The sequence below is a fragment of the Leopardus geoffroyi genome, chromosome A1 (assembly GCF_018350155.1).
Source record: "Leopardus geoffroyi isolate Oge1 chromosome A1, O.geoffroyi_Oge1_pat1.0, whole genome shotgun sequence".
NCBI classification, from domain to species: domain Eukaryota; kingdom Metazoa; phylum Chordata; class Mammalia; order Carnivora; family Felidae; genus Leopardus; species Leopardus geoffroyi.
In genome coordinates, this window is record NC_059326.1 from 53063923 (window position 1) to 53080068 (window position 16146).

General features: G+C 38.3%; 1 long non-coding RNA gene across 1 annotated transcript in view; it reads left to right on the forward strand.

Moving 5' to 3' along the window:
- LOC123599038 overlaps nucleotides 1–16146 on the forward strand; it is a 39817-nt gene that overhangs the window by 7686 nt on the left and 15985 nt on the right. Inside the window, exons 2-3 of the long non-coding RNA XR_006712946.1 lie at nucleotides 6333–6473; nucleotides 7424–7469. This is a non-coding gene — a long non-coding RNA (uncharacterized LOC123599038). The remainder of the gene's footprint in view (nucleotides 1–6332; nucleotides 6474–7423; nucleotides 7470–16146) is intronic.

Here is a 16146-nt window from a genome sequence, read left to right on the forward strand (position 1 = left end):
AAGAGTAACATGAACTTACAGAAAACTCATCCAGCATTCTTCCCAAATCTATTGTTTGGCTAAACGAAACTTCTGCTCTCATATTCCAATGCTCAAGCTTTTGAGCCTAAAATTCCTTCCTCAACCAATAGCTTCTATTAAAACTTACAAAACTCTATCTGAAGAGTTTATGCTTTCTTGTTCCTTTTCTCAAAGCAGTTTTCTCCAGATGCTGCCTGTAAGGAGGGAACAAGTCCTAAGGTAAAAAAAAAAGTTCTATATCTGGACTGTATGGGGATGACATAGGGATATATATTTTCAAAACTCATTGAACTCTTTACTTAACATACGTGCATTTTCTTACATGTAAATTATACTCGATCAAGTTGATTAAAAATATTTAAATACATGTGTGCACACATACATACACACTCACACATAGGACAATATTGAAATATTTCCCCCATTACACTGATCCGTTTTGCCTTCTTTCCTAATAAGCACATCCTAACTATATTGTGGAGATTAAAATATGCCTTTTTAAATTTGAAGATTTTTTTCCTTATGACATTCCTTTAGTTCTTAATCTTTCTTACTTTACCATGCATCAAACTTACTCTCCTTAATCCTTATTTTTCCTTTCTATGATTTTGATTTTATTGGCTTATGCCAGCTACTTTCTTTCTGCTCTGTATATGAATGAAATACATGTTGTTGTAGTTTGTTCCATAGACATTTGTGCTGAGCTAGGTGAGTGAGGGCATACTCCAGGGACAACTCAGATATTCTTAACGATTAAGATCCTTAGACTGAAGAGGCACCTGGGTGGCTCAGTCAGTTAAGCTTCCGACATTGGCTCAGGTCATGATCTCACAGCTTGTGAGTTCAAGCTCCCCATCAGGCTCTAGGCTGACAGCTTATAGCCAGGAGTCTGCTTCAGATCCTATCTCTGACTCCCTCTGCCCCTGTCCCAGTCACACATTCTCTCTCTCTCTCTCTCTCAAATATAAATAAACTTAAAAAAAAAAAAGATTCTTGGACTGAAGATGCCTAACCCTGAACAGGCATCAGACATTTTCTATAGCATGACTGTTCTTTGCATTGATGCTTTTTTTTCCCCAATAAAAATTTATTAATAACTCACATTTTTGCAAGAGTCATTAATGAGATGTTAATTTTTTTTATTCCCCAAATGACTTGACTGCTAAGAACATGAAACATTAAAATAGTCTGCCTATATTTCTGGTTTGTCGTAAAAGTGTTGAACACCTATGTGTGTTCATGATTGAAATGATGGATTCTAAGATTCTACTTCTTTTAAAACATTCCTAAGACATTTTTATTTGAGTATTTATAAAATGGCACAAATGGCACAGTCTCATAAACCATCTGTTTACCACCTATCGGGACTCAAGCCCAAGATAGGCCTCTTCTTTCCAGCACTTTTTTTCCAATAAATAATTTGTCATGATGGTCTTGTTCTGTCTGAGGGGCACTTTGTTTAAGTCAATTCAATGCTCCTCCATTACTCTACATAACACAGTAAGAGGCATCAAGTTGGTTGAATATCTGTAAAGATCGAGACTACAAGATTTCTTGTGATCATTTGTATGCACTCAGTCATTTAGCAGGTTGATTTCAAAGACAATGGTAAAGAATCAATCCCAGACTCAATTCAAAACTATGGCTATGTGCTGCTTTGGGCTTCTTTTTTATGATACAAAAAAAGACTGCCTTTAGGAGTATACACACCTCCAAAGAATCGATGTCCTTGTGCAAATATGATGCTACTCTTTGCATTCCTGTATGGCTGGAGGCCTTTCTGCACCATGCATTAATGGACTTAGTTCTTTTGTTGACTGTTCCCATTGGTTTTTACAACCCAAACTTTGGGTGTCCTTTACGAAAGTGCCTTTCCTTTTTTACACAGCATTTGCATCAAGACTGCTCTTTCCATTGCTCTGATCGTCCAGCCATCTCTTGTGCTGCTACAGTAATTACAATAAGCAGCTTTTCAGTTTTCTCCCATTCATCATCATGAATATTAAATTTCCTATAACTATTCCTTTTCCAGAAAATATGCTGCTTTTTTTGTCAGACACTCAAAAGAGTTATTACCGTTACGAGGTCATTATTGATTTCTAAAGTGATCAGAAGGAATTTCCCCCCAGTTTTATTGAAAAATAATTGACCTATACCACAACATACATTTAAGGCATACAGCGTGATGGTTTGATTTACATATATTGTGAAATGATTCCTATAACAGGATCAGCTAATATCCAACATCTCCTATAGATACAATATAAAGAAAAGAAAGTAGAAGAGAAAAAAAATTCTCCACCTACTCTATTTTTTAATTCTACAATTTTAAGTTGGGTAAAATTGTACCAATATGTCATCACAAAAAAGTGTTTTTCCCTTTCACATATAATTTTGTGAGTTCTCAATGCATCGATATTATGTAGATTATATCATAGATATTTATTTAAATAAATTAATCATTGAAAAGTCATTATATATCTTTGTCTTTGTTTCTAGTTCTTTTGCAATAACACTGATGCCAGTGAATGTCGGTCATTCGCTAGGGAGTTTGAGAGGATCCAGGGATCTGTAGGTAATTGATAACATCAGAAAATGTGAGTGCATAAGTTGTACACCAAATTTGACTTTAAAAATGGTGACAACGTGTAAAACTGATATCATTATCACTAAAGTCATTTATTTATTTTTTAAGTTTTTAAGTTTATTTATTTACTTTGAGAGAGAGTATGAGCACATGAATGGGGGAGGGTCAGAGAGAGGGAGCAAGAGAATCCCAAGCAGACTCCACGCTATCAGAGCAGAGCCCAACTCAGGCCTCGACTCACAAACCATGAGATCATGCCCTGAGCCAAAATTAAGAGTCAGATGCTTAACCAACTGAGCCACCCAGGCACCCCACCAAACTCTTTTATTAAATAGCCAATTGAGCATGACATCTGGCTTTTATCCTCCAAGAGAAATTTTTGCCAATAAGCAACTCTTCTCTTGATTACCTTCGGCAATCACAAGTCCCTGGAGATTATAGAGGAGTGTCTGAATTTGATGAATTACATTTGGACTTCCGGCATTATATGTCATTGGCACATGCAATATTAGTGGCTTTCTTTTGCCACTTTCAAGTCTAAATTACTTTTATAAAGAATCAAGTGATTTCTATTGAACTTGATCTATCGCCTGGAAAAAGTTACTCTCAAAATACAATTTGCTGTTTTATATCATTATGGATAGTGATGTATATAATTGCTACTACCATATTATATTGAGGTCCTAGGTCAATCAGAATTAACTAATTCAACAGCATCCCCTAATCAGTATTTCATTTCCTTATTATATATAATTTTGTGAAAATGAGGGAAAGCACAAAACCCAGCTGGCATTGAGACATAGGGGTTGGTGGGTGGTAGTATGAGGGTCAACAGAGTCACAGCCAAATTCCATTTCTCCACATAGAGTAAAACTTTATCTCTATGATAACCACATTATGATTTTGAAAACTCTTGAATTATTTTCTATGTAGCTTTAAAATATTCTCAAGCCAAGGTTAAAACAATAATAGGCTTAATTGGTAGGTTCACCTTATAATTAATCTAAATATTCCACATTCCAGAGAACCAAATTTTATGATTGGTTTTCACTTCATATTAGTAAAGATACAGATTGGAGCAAAAAGAGTCATCATATCACAGAACATAATTCTCCCTCTTCTATAATGTTTTAGATGCCCATCTCCTTAGAAAACTTAAGTTAATTACATTTCTTGGCAGGATGGACCCTAAAGATTGCTTCTGGTCTTAAATTCTCAAGATTATTGGTGAAGAATTAAAAAAAAAATTAACGTTTATTTCTTTTTGAGAGACAAAAAGAGATAGAGCATGAGTGGGGGGAGGAGTAGAGACAAAGGGAGACACAGAATCCAAAGCAGGCCCCAGGCTCTGAGCTGTCAGCACAGAGCCGGATGTGGGGCTTGAACTCACAGACTACGAGATCATGACCTGAGCTGAAGTCAGGTGCTTAACCAACTAATCCACCCAGGAGCCCCTGAAATTTTTTTTAATTCCAATTCATCTCAATAAATTTCAAATCATACATTTTAAACAAAAGAGTGCTTTGCTATATTCAAATATATACAGAATATTTGATGTGGTTTCTATTATGGAATCCATTATCCTGGTTGAATATTAAAATATATCTCCTCTACATGGGATTTGTATTCATTCTAACATCCTTCATTCTTTGGAGATTGATAGAAATCTTCTGAGGCTTTTTTTCAGGTAGATATTTTTAAGGTAAAAAAGGAAAAAGACTTCAAATATAGCTTTGGCTTGAAATAAAAACCTTACGGTTTTCATAGTCAAACAAACTTCAAAAATGGAAATCCTAGAAGAAAGAAGATTTGAAATTTGGCCAGTTGGTTTAACTGTGAGATCACAACATTACTTTTAAGGCTCACTGAAACACTGGGTCATTCTGTGGTACTCCCAAAGAAAGGAAAAGAGAAATTGATTGGTTTATGCATGGCCAATGCACTCCCAAATAGTTCATTGCAAAGTAATGCATATTGAAAAAGACAGTTTAAAGTTCCCACACACTAATGGGTCTGATGGGCTCTGAATTAGCTGGCACCTTTTTCGAAAAAGATCTGGGCGTCATTATGAACAGCTCAATTAAGATGTCTGCTCAATGGGCTACATTGGGCCAAAAAAAGCAAATAGACTGCTGGATGAATTAATAAAGGGAGAGATAATGTGAAAATATTATAATGGCCTTGCATAAACCTTGATGAGTGGGGGTAGTTTCAGTGCCTCCTGCCTAAATTTAGATGAGTAAATCAGCTTCTCCCATCATGGATCACTTGACTCATTTCCAGAGGAACTCTCTGGGTACAGTTTTCCTGACTCTGGGAGTCAGTAGGCAGGTGCTTGTAACATCAGAAACATCATTCTTACCACATCTGTTTGGCTGCTGATGCCTTTGGATGGGGTCTCCTCACCTTTTTACTTCTGACTCAGCATAGGCAAACTTCCTGCCTGTTTACAGGGTGCCATGAAAGTTGGGAAGAGGAAATGTGATGGTACACGGAAGTCTAACATCCCAGGAGCAACATATTAATAAACACTTCACGGATTTATAACCTTGTCTTAGAAATGGGTTCAAAAAGTTTTTGGATGCTCGAGAGGTTTCCCCAAATTTGATAAAACATCCCACTGCAAGCTATAATAATCCCATTTCACCTAAACCATACCTCTCCTTCCCAATGGTCCATGCCTCAGAATAGGGAAGACAAATAGATCTGCATAATTAGGATCCTCAAGTCATTTCCTCTGTGAGAAAATTCACCTTTCTTTGAAAAAGCTACAAGAATTTAAAAGAAGACAAAATCAATCTCATGTCCATTCAGGTTTCTTACTCCAATCCTCTCCAATGGTCATACACATTTATGATGACTATATTATTTGTGTGTATGTGTGTGTGTGTGTGTGTGTGTGTGTGTGTGTGTGTTGTGTGCATGAGTATGTGTGTATTCTTAGTTTTATTAATGACTCTTCTCAGCAGCTCAGTTAAGAAATGAATTTCTATAGGAAATGTTGAAAACAGATACACGGCAGTTGCCCCCCAGTTATCAAATGAGCTGGAAACAAATTCTCCCATCAGGTTATGTACAGAGCTTGAAACATTTTTAATCAAAACCATTTAGCCCCTGAAATAAAAAATATATAGAGAGCAAACTAACATCTCTTATGATCCTAAAACAATCCTGAAAATCTTAAGGCCTGAAAACAACAAAGTCCTAGCAAAGTTAGATAATCTAACTGGGTCATTTGAACTTCTTTTTGGCCTCCAAGGAGAGATTAGTACCAGTCTCTAAACTTTCACACTAATGCTCAATCCACTAGACCAGTACTGTTACAGGTACTGTTTGTTACATGTACAGAAATTGAGAATAAAAGCATAAAAACTTTTATAACAATTTGGCATCACCATGACAACCAAGAACATGATTTTGTATTTTAGCAAAATGTCAGTCTGTGATAGTTTGAGAATTAAAAACAAACAGATAAATAAACTGTCCTCCACCATGGATACTTTAAAGGCTGGAGTACTCGACTATGTTAAATCATAGCCACTGAAGGAGTAATTTAGCATTTCAGTCAGGATCTCTGCACTTTCAGGTTTAGCCTCTGAAGCTCCACGTAAGAGAGAAAATAAGCAAATCGACATGAAATCAAAACACATCCACATGGGAATGCTGAGACTCACCTTCCACACTTTGACATATTAATATGTTTCAACTTCCTATTTCCCTCTAGTGGCTCTTGGTTCAGAAAATTGAGGAGGGCCTGAGAGACTGAACACAAGCAAAAAGCAAGATCAACTAAGTGCCGTCGCCTTCCTTTTAAGTTGGTGAATAAAAACCTTGAATTCTTTTTGGTATTCTTGTTTGATTTGAGGTTAGTTTCTGATTTTTTTTACTTGTAAATTACCTGCCTTATTTGAGTATCATCAGTAGTGTCGTTTGAAAGACTGTAGTGTAATATATTTGCATATTGATTTCTTAAGATTTACAATCATAACCATCAGGTTCACAAACAGGGGAAAAAGGATAGAGTATCCTAGAGATCTAAGAAATAAAATAATAATTTTTTTGTTGATAGTTTATAATTCTCTCTTTGAAGGAGGGACATGCTGCTGGTTATTCCTATCAGATATCAAAGAGTTAATAGCCACTTTTTGGAGAAATGTTGACCAACATGAATGCAGAGTTGGGTCTAAGTGTGATCCTTCAGAGCATATTGATAAAGGAAATGCAGAACAGCATTGATTTCACTGCTGCCAAAGTGCCCAGGCTTCGATCTACGACCATATTGACCCCATTCCCAGAATAAAATGTAACAAAATTTACACAATAGCAGCATCAAATAGCCTCAGTTATGCTGTCTAGGATGATCACGGAGAAGTCGATTTTCAAGTTGTATCAATATTTTTGTTGAAAATACTGTGGTTCCTGTTGAAATTGGGAGAATAGTACAGATGCATTTGATAAACAGCTTTTATTTTCTCTTGGGTAACAATGCCACACATATCCTCCCAGTACAGTTAGAGTAAAAAGATTTTAAGAGTTCCCGTTGGGGGAGGGGGGAGATAATGATGTTGAAACCCATTATAATTCTTAAATTAATACTATATATTTCACATGTTGAGATTTAGTGACCTGGAAAGATGTTTATTAAATGTTAATAAGAGACAGGTTGTATAATGTGATTCTATTTTGCTACCATATATGTATTGGGGAAAACAATCCAAAAGGTATATACTTCAGAAATTTAATCATGGTGTTATCTGAGTGATAGTATTATTATTGTTTCTTTTTCTTTATGCTTGTCTGTGTTTTCTCATATAGGTTTCCCCCCAGTATCTGAAAGTAAAGCGTTCCTATGAAACCTTTGGTAAGCCAAAATGTCATAAAGCAAAGAAGCAATTGCCTTTATTCAGAAAAGTTTTTGAGCATCCTCATACCCCAAAAATAACCTCTCTTAGACTTTCCTGATACCTTAAGACACATCTTGCTAGCAGATCCACATAATAAATTGAGAAAAAGCACAGATGCTCACAGACACAGCTCAGAGCTCTTGATTCTGAGATGCTGAGATACAGAGTGTAGTTCCCAAGGAAGGAGCTCAGCAGGTCTGCTTTCTGCTGCCTGGGGAGGGCACTGCCTCGATGACAGCTCGCTGGAAAACAAACACTGAATGCTTTTTAATTTTTTTTTTGTTTTTGTGTCTTTTTTTGTAAAAAAAAAAAGCAAAAATCCTCTTTAGGTTTCTCATGATTAGCGAACACAGGTACTAAGGAAGTTTTTTTCAAAAAGCAAAGTTGTATAAAGGGAAGTTTTGAAAAGCGAGTGATGCCTGTATTTTTATCATAGGCATGAACTTCCCATTTTCCTTTTGAAAAAAAGAAAGAAAAGGAAATACTTTCATCCACTTTGGGGATGGAAGAATGATCTACATAACCTGCTCTTACCATTTCTCCAAGTAGGAGCTCATCCCAAATACTCAAAATTGTGTTAAGGTGTTATAATGACGGTACCCGCCCCCCCCCCCCCCCCCCCCCCCCCCCCGCCAAAATGGGAAACTTGCTTCCTTTCCTTTCCCAGGTCACCGAAACTTTGCAAATATCAGCAGAAGCAAGTATAGGATTCAGTAATTAAATTACTGGAAGAATATAAAATAAATAAAAATGTATGTGTAAAAGTGTATAGAATTGTCTCAAAGTAAGTAGAAATCTCTATTCTTGAATGCATAGAAAAATGGAAAATCTGGAGAGCTGGAGGAGTGTTTTCAGTCAACTAAGTAGCAGAGTTACAAGTTTTAGAAACTGAAAGACCTGGGTGTGATTTATGTCACCATCACTTATGAACAGGTTTCTTAACATCTCAGTCTGTTGTCTCTTCTGTAAAATGAGGATGATAGTAATAACCACCTCATAGAGATTTTAAATAACTGTATCAGAATCTGTGCTGGAAGTTTAGCACATTGCCTTACGCATGCTGAGCCTTCAGTAAATCATCTCCATAAAAAAATTATTATTATTAGAAGAAAGTTTACATCTTATCCCCTCCAGATTCTCCCATGACCAACACTATGCTCATCCCTCTGTCCCTTCCTTGGCCTTCCTCCCACGTCGGACCACATAACAAGTTCTATCTCTGCACCATAGCATTTGTACAGAGAGGGAAAGCCATTTCTCCCCCTCCACCAACATTTCCTTTGGGGAAAATTGAAGGCAATAAATTCCACATCCATTATAAGCAAATGTCACTGGGCCCAGTATACTCAGAGGAAAGAAAGAGAGTACAATATCAGAATTTTTGAAACATTAAATCTAATAGCCATGTTGATTGGGAATAGTGGAGTGATTTGTATGATCTGCTCTAAACATTCCTGAAAAGTAAAATCTCCTCCAAAAATCAGAGGAAGTAATAAAAAGACCACTGGACAAAGCAAGCAAGAGCACTGTGAATTTTACTTAAACTGGTTTGGTCATGCATAGCTCTTAGATGCTTTTGGTAGGCAATAGGAGCCCTCAAAGAAATCTGAGGTGGGTGAGGATTCCATGGCTGCACCAGCACACATAGCTTTACTGAGGAAACCCACCCCAAGCCCAATTCTGCTGCACATACAGACATATGTTAAATAAGCATTGATTAGCAAGTAAGCCTCAGTGTACCTCAGGCAATCTGTTCTGTGACCTCGGTATGCCTTCAGGCAATCATGAGGTGTGACCGTGTTCTTGAAGCAGGTGCCCATTACTCTTATGGTTGGTATCAGGTGAGCAGCAGTCCTAACCCAGCACCTCAGGGCCACTTGGGGAATCATATCTTGTACCTGAAGATCTTGGCTACAGTCATTGTTTTTTTTTCTTTTTTAAAACTTTTTAATGTTTATTTATATTTGAGAAAGAGAGAGAGCAGCAGAATGGCAGAGAGAGAGGGAGACACAGAATCCGAAGCAGGCTCCAGGCTCCGAGCTGTCATCACAGAGCCCGATGTGGGGCTCGAACCGACACACTGAGAGATCATGACCTGAGCTGAAGTCGGGCTCTTAACCGACTGAGCCACCCAGGCGCCCCTTTTGTTGGATTCTTAATCCATGTTCATGCAAGAGGAACAGAGCAGGGGAAGGATATCTTGTAAATATTTTAGCCATTTTGCATGTTTTTCCTACTTCATGGTGAGAACCCATTTCTGACGTTAAACATAGTAAATAACAAGCCATTAATTTCACTTAGAGCAACTCATTCTTGACATTCACTATGTTAATTAATACCACCCCAAGTGTCAGTTGGAATATGGGTCATTTTCTACACACTTTAAGGTAGCCGTCTCCCGAGTGTGGCCCACCTGATAAAATGTTAGCCACCGTCTTTGGAGAATGGATTATTGATCAAAGCAACTCCCCATTCCTGGAATTAAACATTAAACTGGTTGGTACATACATAATACTCCACTCTTTCTATACTGAAGTATTAGCATATCGCATTAAAGGCATGGTAACAAAATAAAACCTAATGCATTTGAATTAATTAGAAATGAGTAGCTCTTGAGCACCTATATGTATGAAGTTTGTTAGACACTGGGGGAGAATAAAAAGGATAATCAAGACACTTTGGTGTCTAGCCATTTATAACACCATCTTCAACAACTTTGACTCATTAATCTAGAGATAAATATCATTGAATTGCTCGTCAGTTGTCTCCAGTCTCCTCTTAAATAGTCTTTTTGTCTGGATTCATTTTCTAGGATCTGATTTGTCATTTGGCCAGAATTCTCACTTTCCCAAGATACCAATAGATAAAGCCTATTTGTAAATTTATTGTTTGGTTGATATCACTCTACCTGTTCCCTAGAAAAAGAGATCAGCTGTCTCTCATCTCAATCCAAGGAGCCTATAGGAACTGAGACCTGTCCTTAAAAAAAAAAAATACTGCTGGTATGTTCTGCCCCAGCCAAGATCAATTTTCTGGTTGCAATGGGCTAAAAAAAACCTCAGTGTGCTAGCAGAACAATGACTTGCGTTGTATCTTTTTCTCGGTGTGAAGACTTACGAGTTTTGTGTGCATCTACTGCTCTCCTTGTTCTCCTTACTTGTGGACATTTAAAAATTATAAAGTAAGAGCAAACACAATGTAGCCTCTTCATTTCACACATCGTTAGCATGTGTGTTAGGCTATCAGACTCTTAGCTACAACTATCTACTATTTGGTGACCACCTACCTTTTTAAAATTTTTATCTTAGAGAAGAAAGAGGAGGGGGAAGAGGCAGAGAAAGAGAGAGAGAGAGAGCATGGACCCAAACCCTGGGTCTCTATCCCACAACCCTGGGATCATGATCTGAGCTGAAATCAAGAGTTGACACTCAACCAACTGAGCCACCCAGGCGCCCCACTTATTATGATCTAGACATTTGCTAAGTACTGTACAGGCGTGTCATTTGACCTCCACACCCTTTGTGGAGGCTTTTATTATCCCTATTTTATAGATAAGATACTGAGATACAGGAAGACGATACCAGTTGCCAAAGTTACACAGCTAGTGGGCAATGGAAGTGGACTTTAACTCAGGTCTCTGTCTCCAGCCAGCACCCTAACTACCTTATGCTACCTGTAACCAGTCCTTTCCCCATACTGCACTAGGCCATACACAGTCCTCTTAACTATTTACAACTTAGGGCAACCTCAAGCCAGAAACCTTTTCTGTATCCTCAGCTCCAGGTTTATGACTTAGTAACCCATGAGTGAGTAAGGTGATACTTCCTGAAAACATTGCTTTTAAAACAGGATTCTTTTCCTGCTTTTGTTTTCATGACCATGTCAATAATCTTCCCCGTGAAAACTCCAGTTTCTTTGAGTCATCAAATAAACAAAAACTTAACATTGCCAACCCCAACAGGCAATACCGCTTGCAGAGGAGGCATCTCTGTGGCCCCCTTCATAGCGGTCTCTGCAGAGGGTCCCGACACCCCTTGCAGAGATGCCAAAGCCCGAGCACTGTTACTTGTCCTTAATTGCTTCAATAGGAGAGGCAACCACGATGAGAAAGAAAGGGTATATTTGCAGAGAAATAGAACAATGGAGAAAGTTTCCAAAGTTTGGGGGGTTTTGTTTTGTTGCTTGAGAACTCTAAATATTTAAAGTATATCATGACTTTTTGGATTAAGTGCAGAGCACACATCTTGCAACTCAGGGCCAACTCCAGGCAAAAACAGAAACTAGGCAAATGTCTCCTGGGACTCTCAAAATCTTTCTCTTGACTTCCGTTCTACCCAGTTCTCCCTTTTCTAAAGCTCAAGTAATCCTCCCTATTTTTAAATTTAAAAAATATATTTAATTTGTTAATTTTTGAACTTTAATTCCAGTGTAATTAACATATAGTGCTATGTTAGTGTCAGATATACAATATAGTGACTCAACAATTCTGTACGTTACTCAGCTCTCATCATGGTAAGTGTACTCTTAATCCCCTTTACCTGTCTCGCCCTATTTCAAGTAATCCCTCCCTATTAAACCTTACTCTTAAAAAGAAAGATATCAAATAGGTAAGTAATAAATACTACTGTCCAGCATTAGCAAAAATATAGGGACCTAGAAATTCTCATAAAGAGTTTGGTAAAATTTTATATTGGTACATCCTTTGTGGTTATCACTTATCAACTGCCTTTAAAATGTATATACCGGGGCGCCTGGGTGGCGCAGTCGGTTAAGCGTCCGACTTCAGCCAGGTCACGATCTCGCGGTCCGTGAGTTCGAGCCCCGCGTCGGGCTCTGGGCTGACAGCTCAGAGCCTGGAGCCTGTTTCCGATTCTGTGTCTCCCTCTCTCTCTGCCCCTCCCCCATTCATGCTCTGTCTCTCTCTGTCCCAAAAATAAATAAACGTTGAAAAAAAAAATTAAAATGTATATACCTGTAAATTGAAGTATTCCAGGACTCTATCTTTAAAGAGTGTTAACGCAACATTCAAAACTATCGGAATATATCACAGAATTTTTTTTTAAAAAGCAAGCTAAATGAACAAGAAGATGAAATTGGTTAAATCAAATTATAGCTCAACCTTACATACTAAGTAACCATCACAATTATATTGGAGAAACACTTAATTTCCAATAAAACCTGATAAAAACAGATTATAAGAGACCTAGAAAAGTAAAATATTATCTGCATAAAATAAAGATTAAAGAGTGTATTCTCTTTAGAATTTAAACATTAACCATGTTTAGGTAATAGGAACGCAGATGACTTATTTTGTTCTTTGTTCATCTTTAGTCTGGAGTTTTTAAAGTGAAATGCACTTCCATTATGGTTAAAAAAAAAAAAAAAAAGGAGGGAGGGTTCTATTTTGTTTTATTTTAAGAAGAAAAATCTGATATCCTGAGTGTTAATGTAAGAGACTCTATTAACTTTGGTCCTTATTTGTGAAATGAAGGATTTTTTTCTTTTTTTTTTTTTTTTTAATCTGGAAAAGGAAAGTTTCAGCATTTGGGACTGTATGCAAAAGGATTTTCCTTAATAAGACATCCTTTCAAGGACGTATACTAGCAGCTGCTCAGAGGCTCAGTGGAGCCTCACAGGAGGCTAAGACTTGCTTCAAGGGCCTCCTTGCATTTGGAAGTCCCTGTGAAGCCATTTATATCTGCAACTCCAAACCCAGGATGCTGTGGGTTTCCCAATTTGTACTCAGTGATATATGGAATAGGTTTTTCTTGCCTGTAGATGATATACTGGCGACATGAGAAGATGAAATGATAGAGGATCTTTTGAAGGAAAAGAGCAAGTCCCCTCAAAGCGTGCCACAATTCCTTAGATAGGCGCTGGCGGCCCTGTCACACCAAATTCCCTGCCCGAACCGTGTGTGGTCCTGCACTCATGCCTTTGCTCAGGCTGGAATGTCTTTCCCGCCTTCTTACCCTAGGGTAATTCTACTCCATCCGAGACCTAATCCAAACTTCTCCTCTCTTCTGGATACTACGTACTTCACAGCCCTCTCTTGTGTCCTTCACTATCTCCAGAGAGCAGAAACAGAATTATTTCTCTCTTCCATGAGCAGCTACATTACTTTTTATCATATTGCTAATATGGAATGAATCAGAAAGCATTGTGATATTGACTTGCCATTTTATTTCTCTTGGCCCCATTTTTTTTTCTTCTAATCTACTCCAACCATCAGGAGTCTTTAGCAGGACAGGAGAAGGGAGAAAAGAGCAATGAAGCTAATATGTATTCAGTCCCTACTGATCATCAGGTTCCGTCTATAATAGGGGCTTTCCCGTACACTGCCTTATGCTATTATCAAGTCATCTAAAATGCGTGAGGTATTATCTTTACTGTCTAATGGAGCAGGTAGGCTCTCAGAAAGGTTATGGACTTTGATCAAAGTGGCACAGCTGCTGATATGGACTGAATTGTTTCCCCCAACCGCCAAATCTGTATGTCAAAGCCCTACCCCCTAGTGTGGTGGTATTTGAAGATGGGGCCTTTGGGAGGTGATTAGGTTTAAGTGAGGTCATGAGGGTGGGGTCCTCACGATGGGATTAGTGCCCTTTTTAGAAGAGACACCAGAGAGCTTGCTCTGGCTCCTTTATGTGAGATCACCGAAAGAAGGCAGCCGTCTGTGAGGCAGGAAGAGAGCTGTCACCAGGACCAAACACATCAGCACTTCAATCTCTGATCCCAGACCTCCAGCCTCCAGAACTGTGAAAATGTAAATTTCTGTTGTTTAAGGCACCCAGTCTATAGCTTTTGTTATGGCAACCCAAGCAGACAAATATGCTGTTGAATATCAGAGCCAGCATTTAAATCCTGACTTATTTTTTCCTGTAATTCTACAGTGCCTCTCAATGTGAACTGTTTGTGGCATGCTTTTATAACTCCAATACCAAGCAGAGTGACTGGAATATAGTAGACAGAAATCCAATGGACGGATGTTGGATGTTGAATGAATGACTGAATAATTGAATGGTTATACGTAGAAAGATAAGCATTGACTGCTGAAATTTCACAATCTAGACATATACCCATTCACAGAGTTTTAGTTTGAGGCACAGTATTTCTGATTACCACAGAGCAAATCTGTACCACTATCTTGGTGGCAAAGAATTTACTGGGGTGTTCTGGATTGCATACAGGATACTGTGGGCATTTGTTGAACTATTTTGCTAAAGAAGATGAGAGGTGACTTGGGAATCAGTCAGAAATGCTGGGAAGCTACATTTATCTTTTGAGGTTCCTGGGTGTTTAAGTTTATTTATTTATTTTGGGGGGGGGGGAGGGCCAAGAGAGACAGAGACAGAGAATCCCAAGCAGGCTCTACGGTGCCAGCATAGCCAACATGGGTCTCGAACTCATGACTTGAACTGATATCATGAGTCAGACACTTAACTGACTGAGCCACATAGGTGCCCCGAGGTTCCTGGTTTTTTTTTTTTTAATTTTTTTAAATGTTTATTTATTTTTGAGAGAGATACAGAGTGAGCAGGGGAGGAGCAGAGAAAGAGGAAAACACAGAAATGGAAGCAGGCACCAGGCTCTGGGCTGTCAGCACAGAGCCCGACGTGGGGCTTGAACCCACGAACTGGGAGATCATGACCTGAGCCAAAGTCGGAGGCTTAACTGACTGAGCCACCCAGGCACCCCTACCATTTTTTATTTGTATATGAAATGAAAACTGGGAATATTAGAAAGTTTGTTATCATCCATTGCATTAGTGATATATTTACACACATACTGGCCTATTCCCTATCTCACAAGCAGGGAGTGGTAGTGCTAACCCTCACCTGTAAGTTGTGGGGGGTGAGCAGCAGAGAATGGATCCTTAAAGTCCTTTCCTACTTTGACATTCAGCAACTCTACTCCTATCGTTGTAACAGTCACGGTGAGAGGAGAAGGCTCTCTTCTCCCTACCATTTGTAGCATAATGAAATTCTACCCCATCTTCAAAACTCAATTCAAATATTTCCTTTTTCCTCAACACCATCCCACACTCCCTGAGTCATGTCCCTCAACTCTATTCCTCCAGGGAAGGTCAGAATTAATCTCCCCTTCCGTGAGCGCCCACAACACTTTGTTCATATCGCTGATAAAGAGTGGATCGGAGTGCATTATGAGAAGTGGCACCAGTCTATTTCTCCTTGCCCTACGCTTTCATCGGTTCCCTCCATGCTGGGAAGTCCTAGGGAAACTACAAGGAGGATACTCATCGTGAGTTTAATCACCCCAAGGCAGCAAACGAATGGTTCTCAGTCTGCTTTCTTAAACTGGAAAAGCACACAGTAGAATTTATCTCGTGTTTTAAAGATAAAAATTGCCACAGTTTATGGTTTGTAAAGAATATTATTTTGAACTTTACACCATTCTTGATTGTAAAACGTATAACTTTCTCTTCCCTGTTTAGAGTGATAAATCACACTGATTTCTTTTGTAATCGCATCAAATCTTACTTTATTTTAATAGTGATTTTGATCTGACACATTTGTTATCATGCTAGTCGTGTAACCATTAAGGAAACACAATATCATAATCTTCTTCATGCCATTTGTTCAATGGTTATAATATTTAAGATACGGCCCTTGA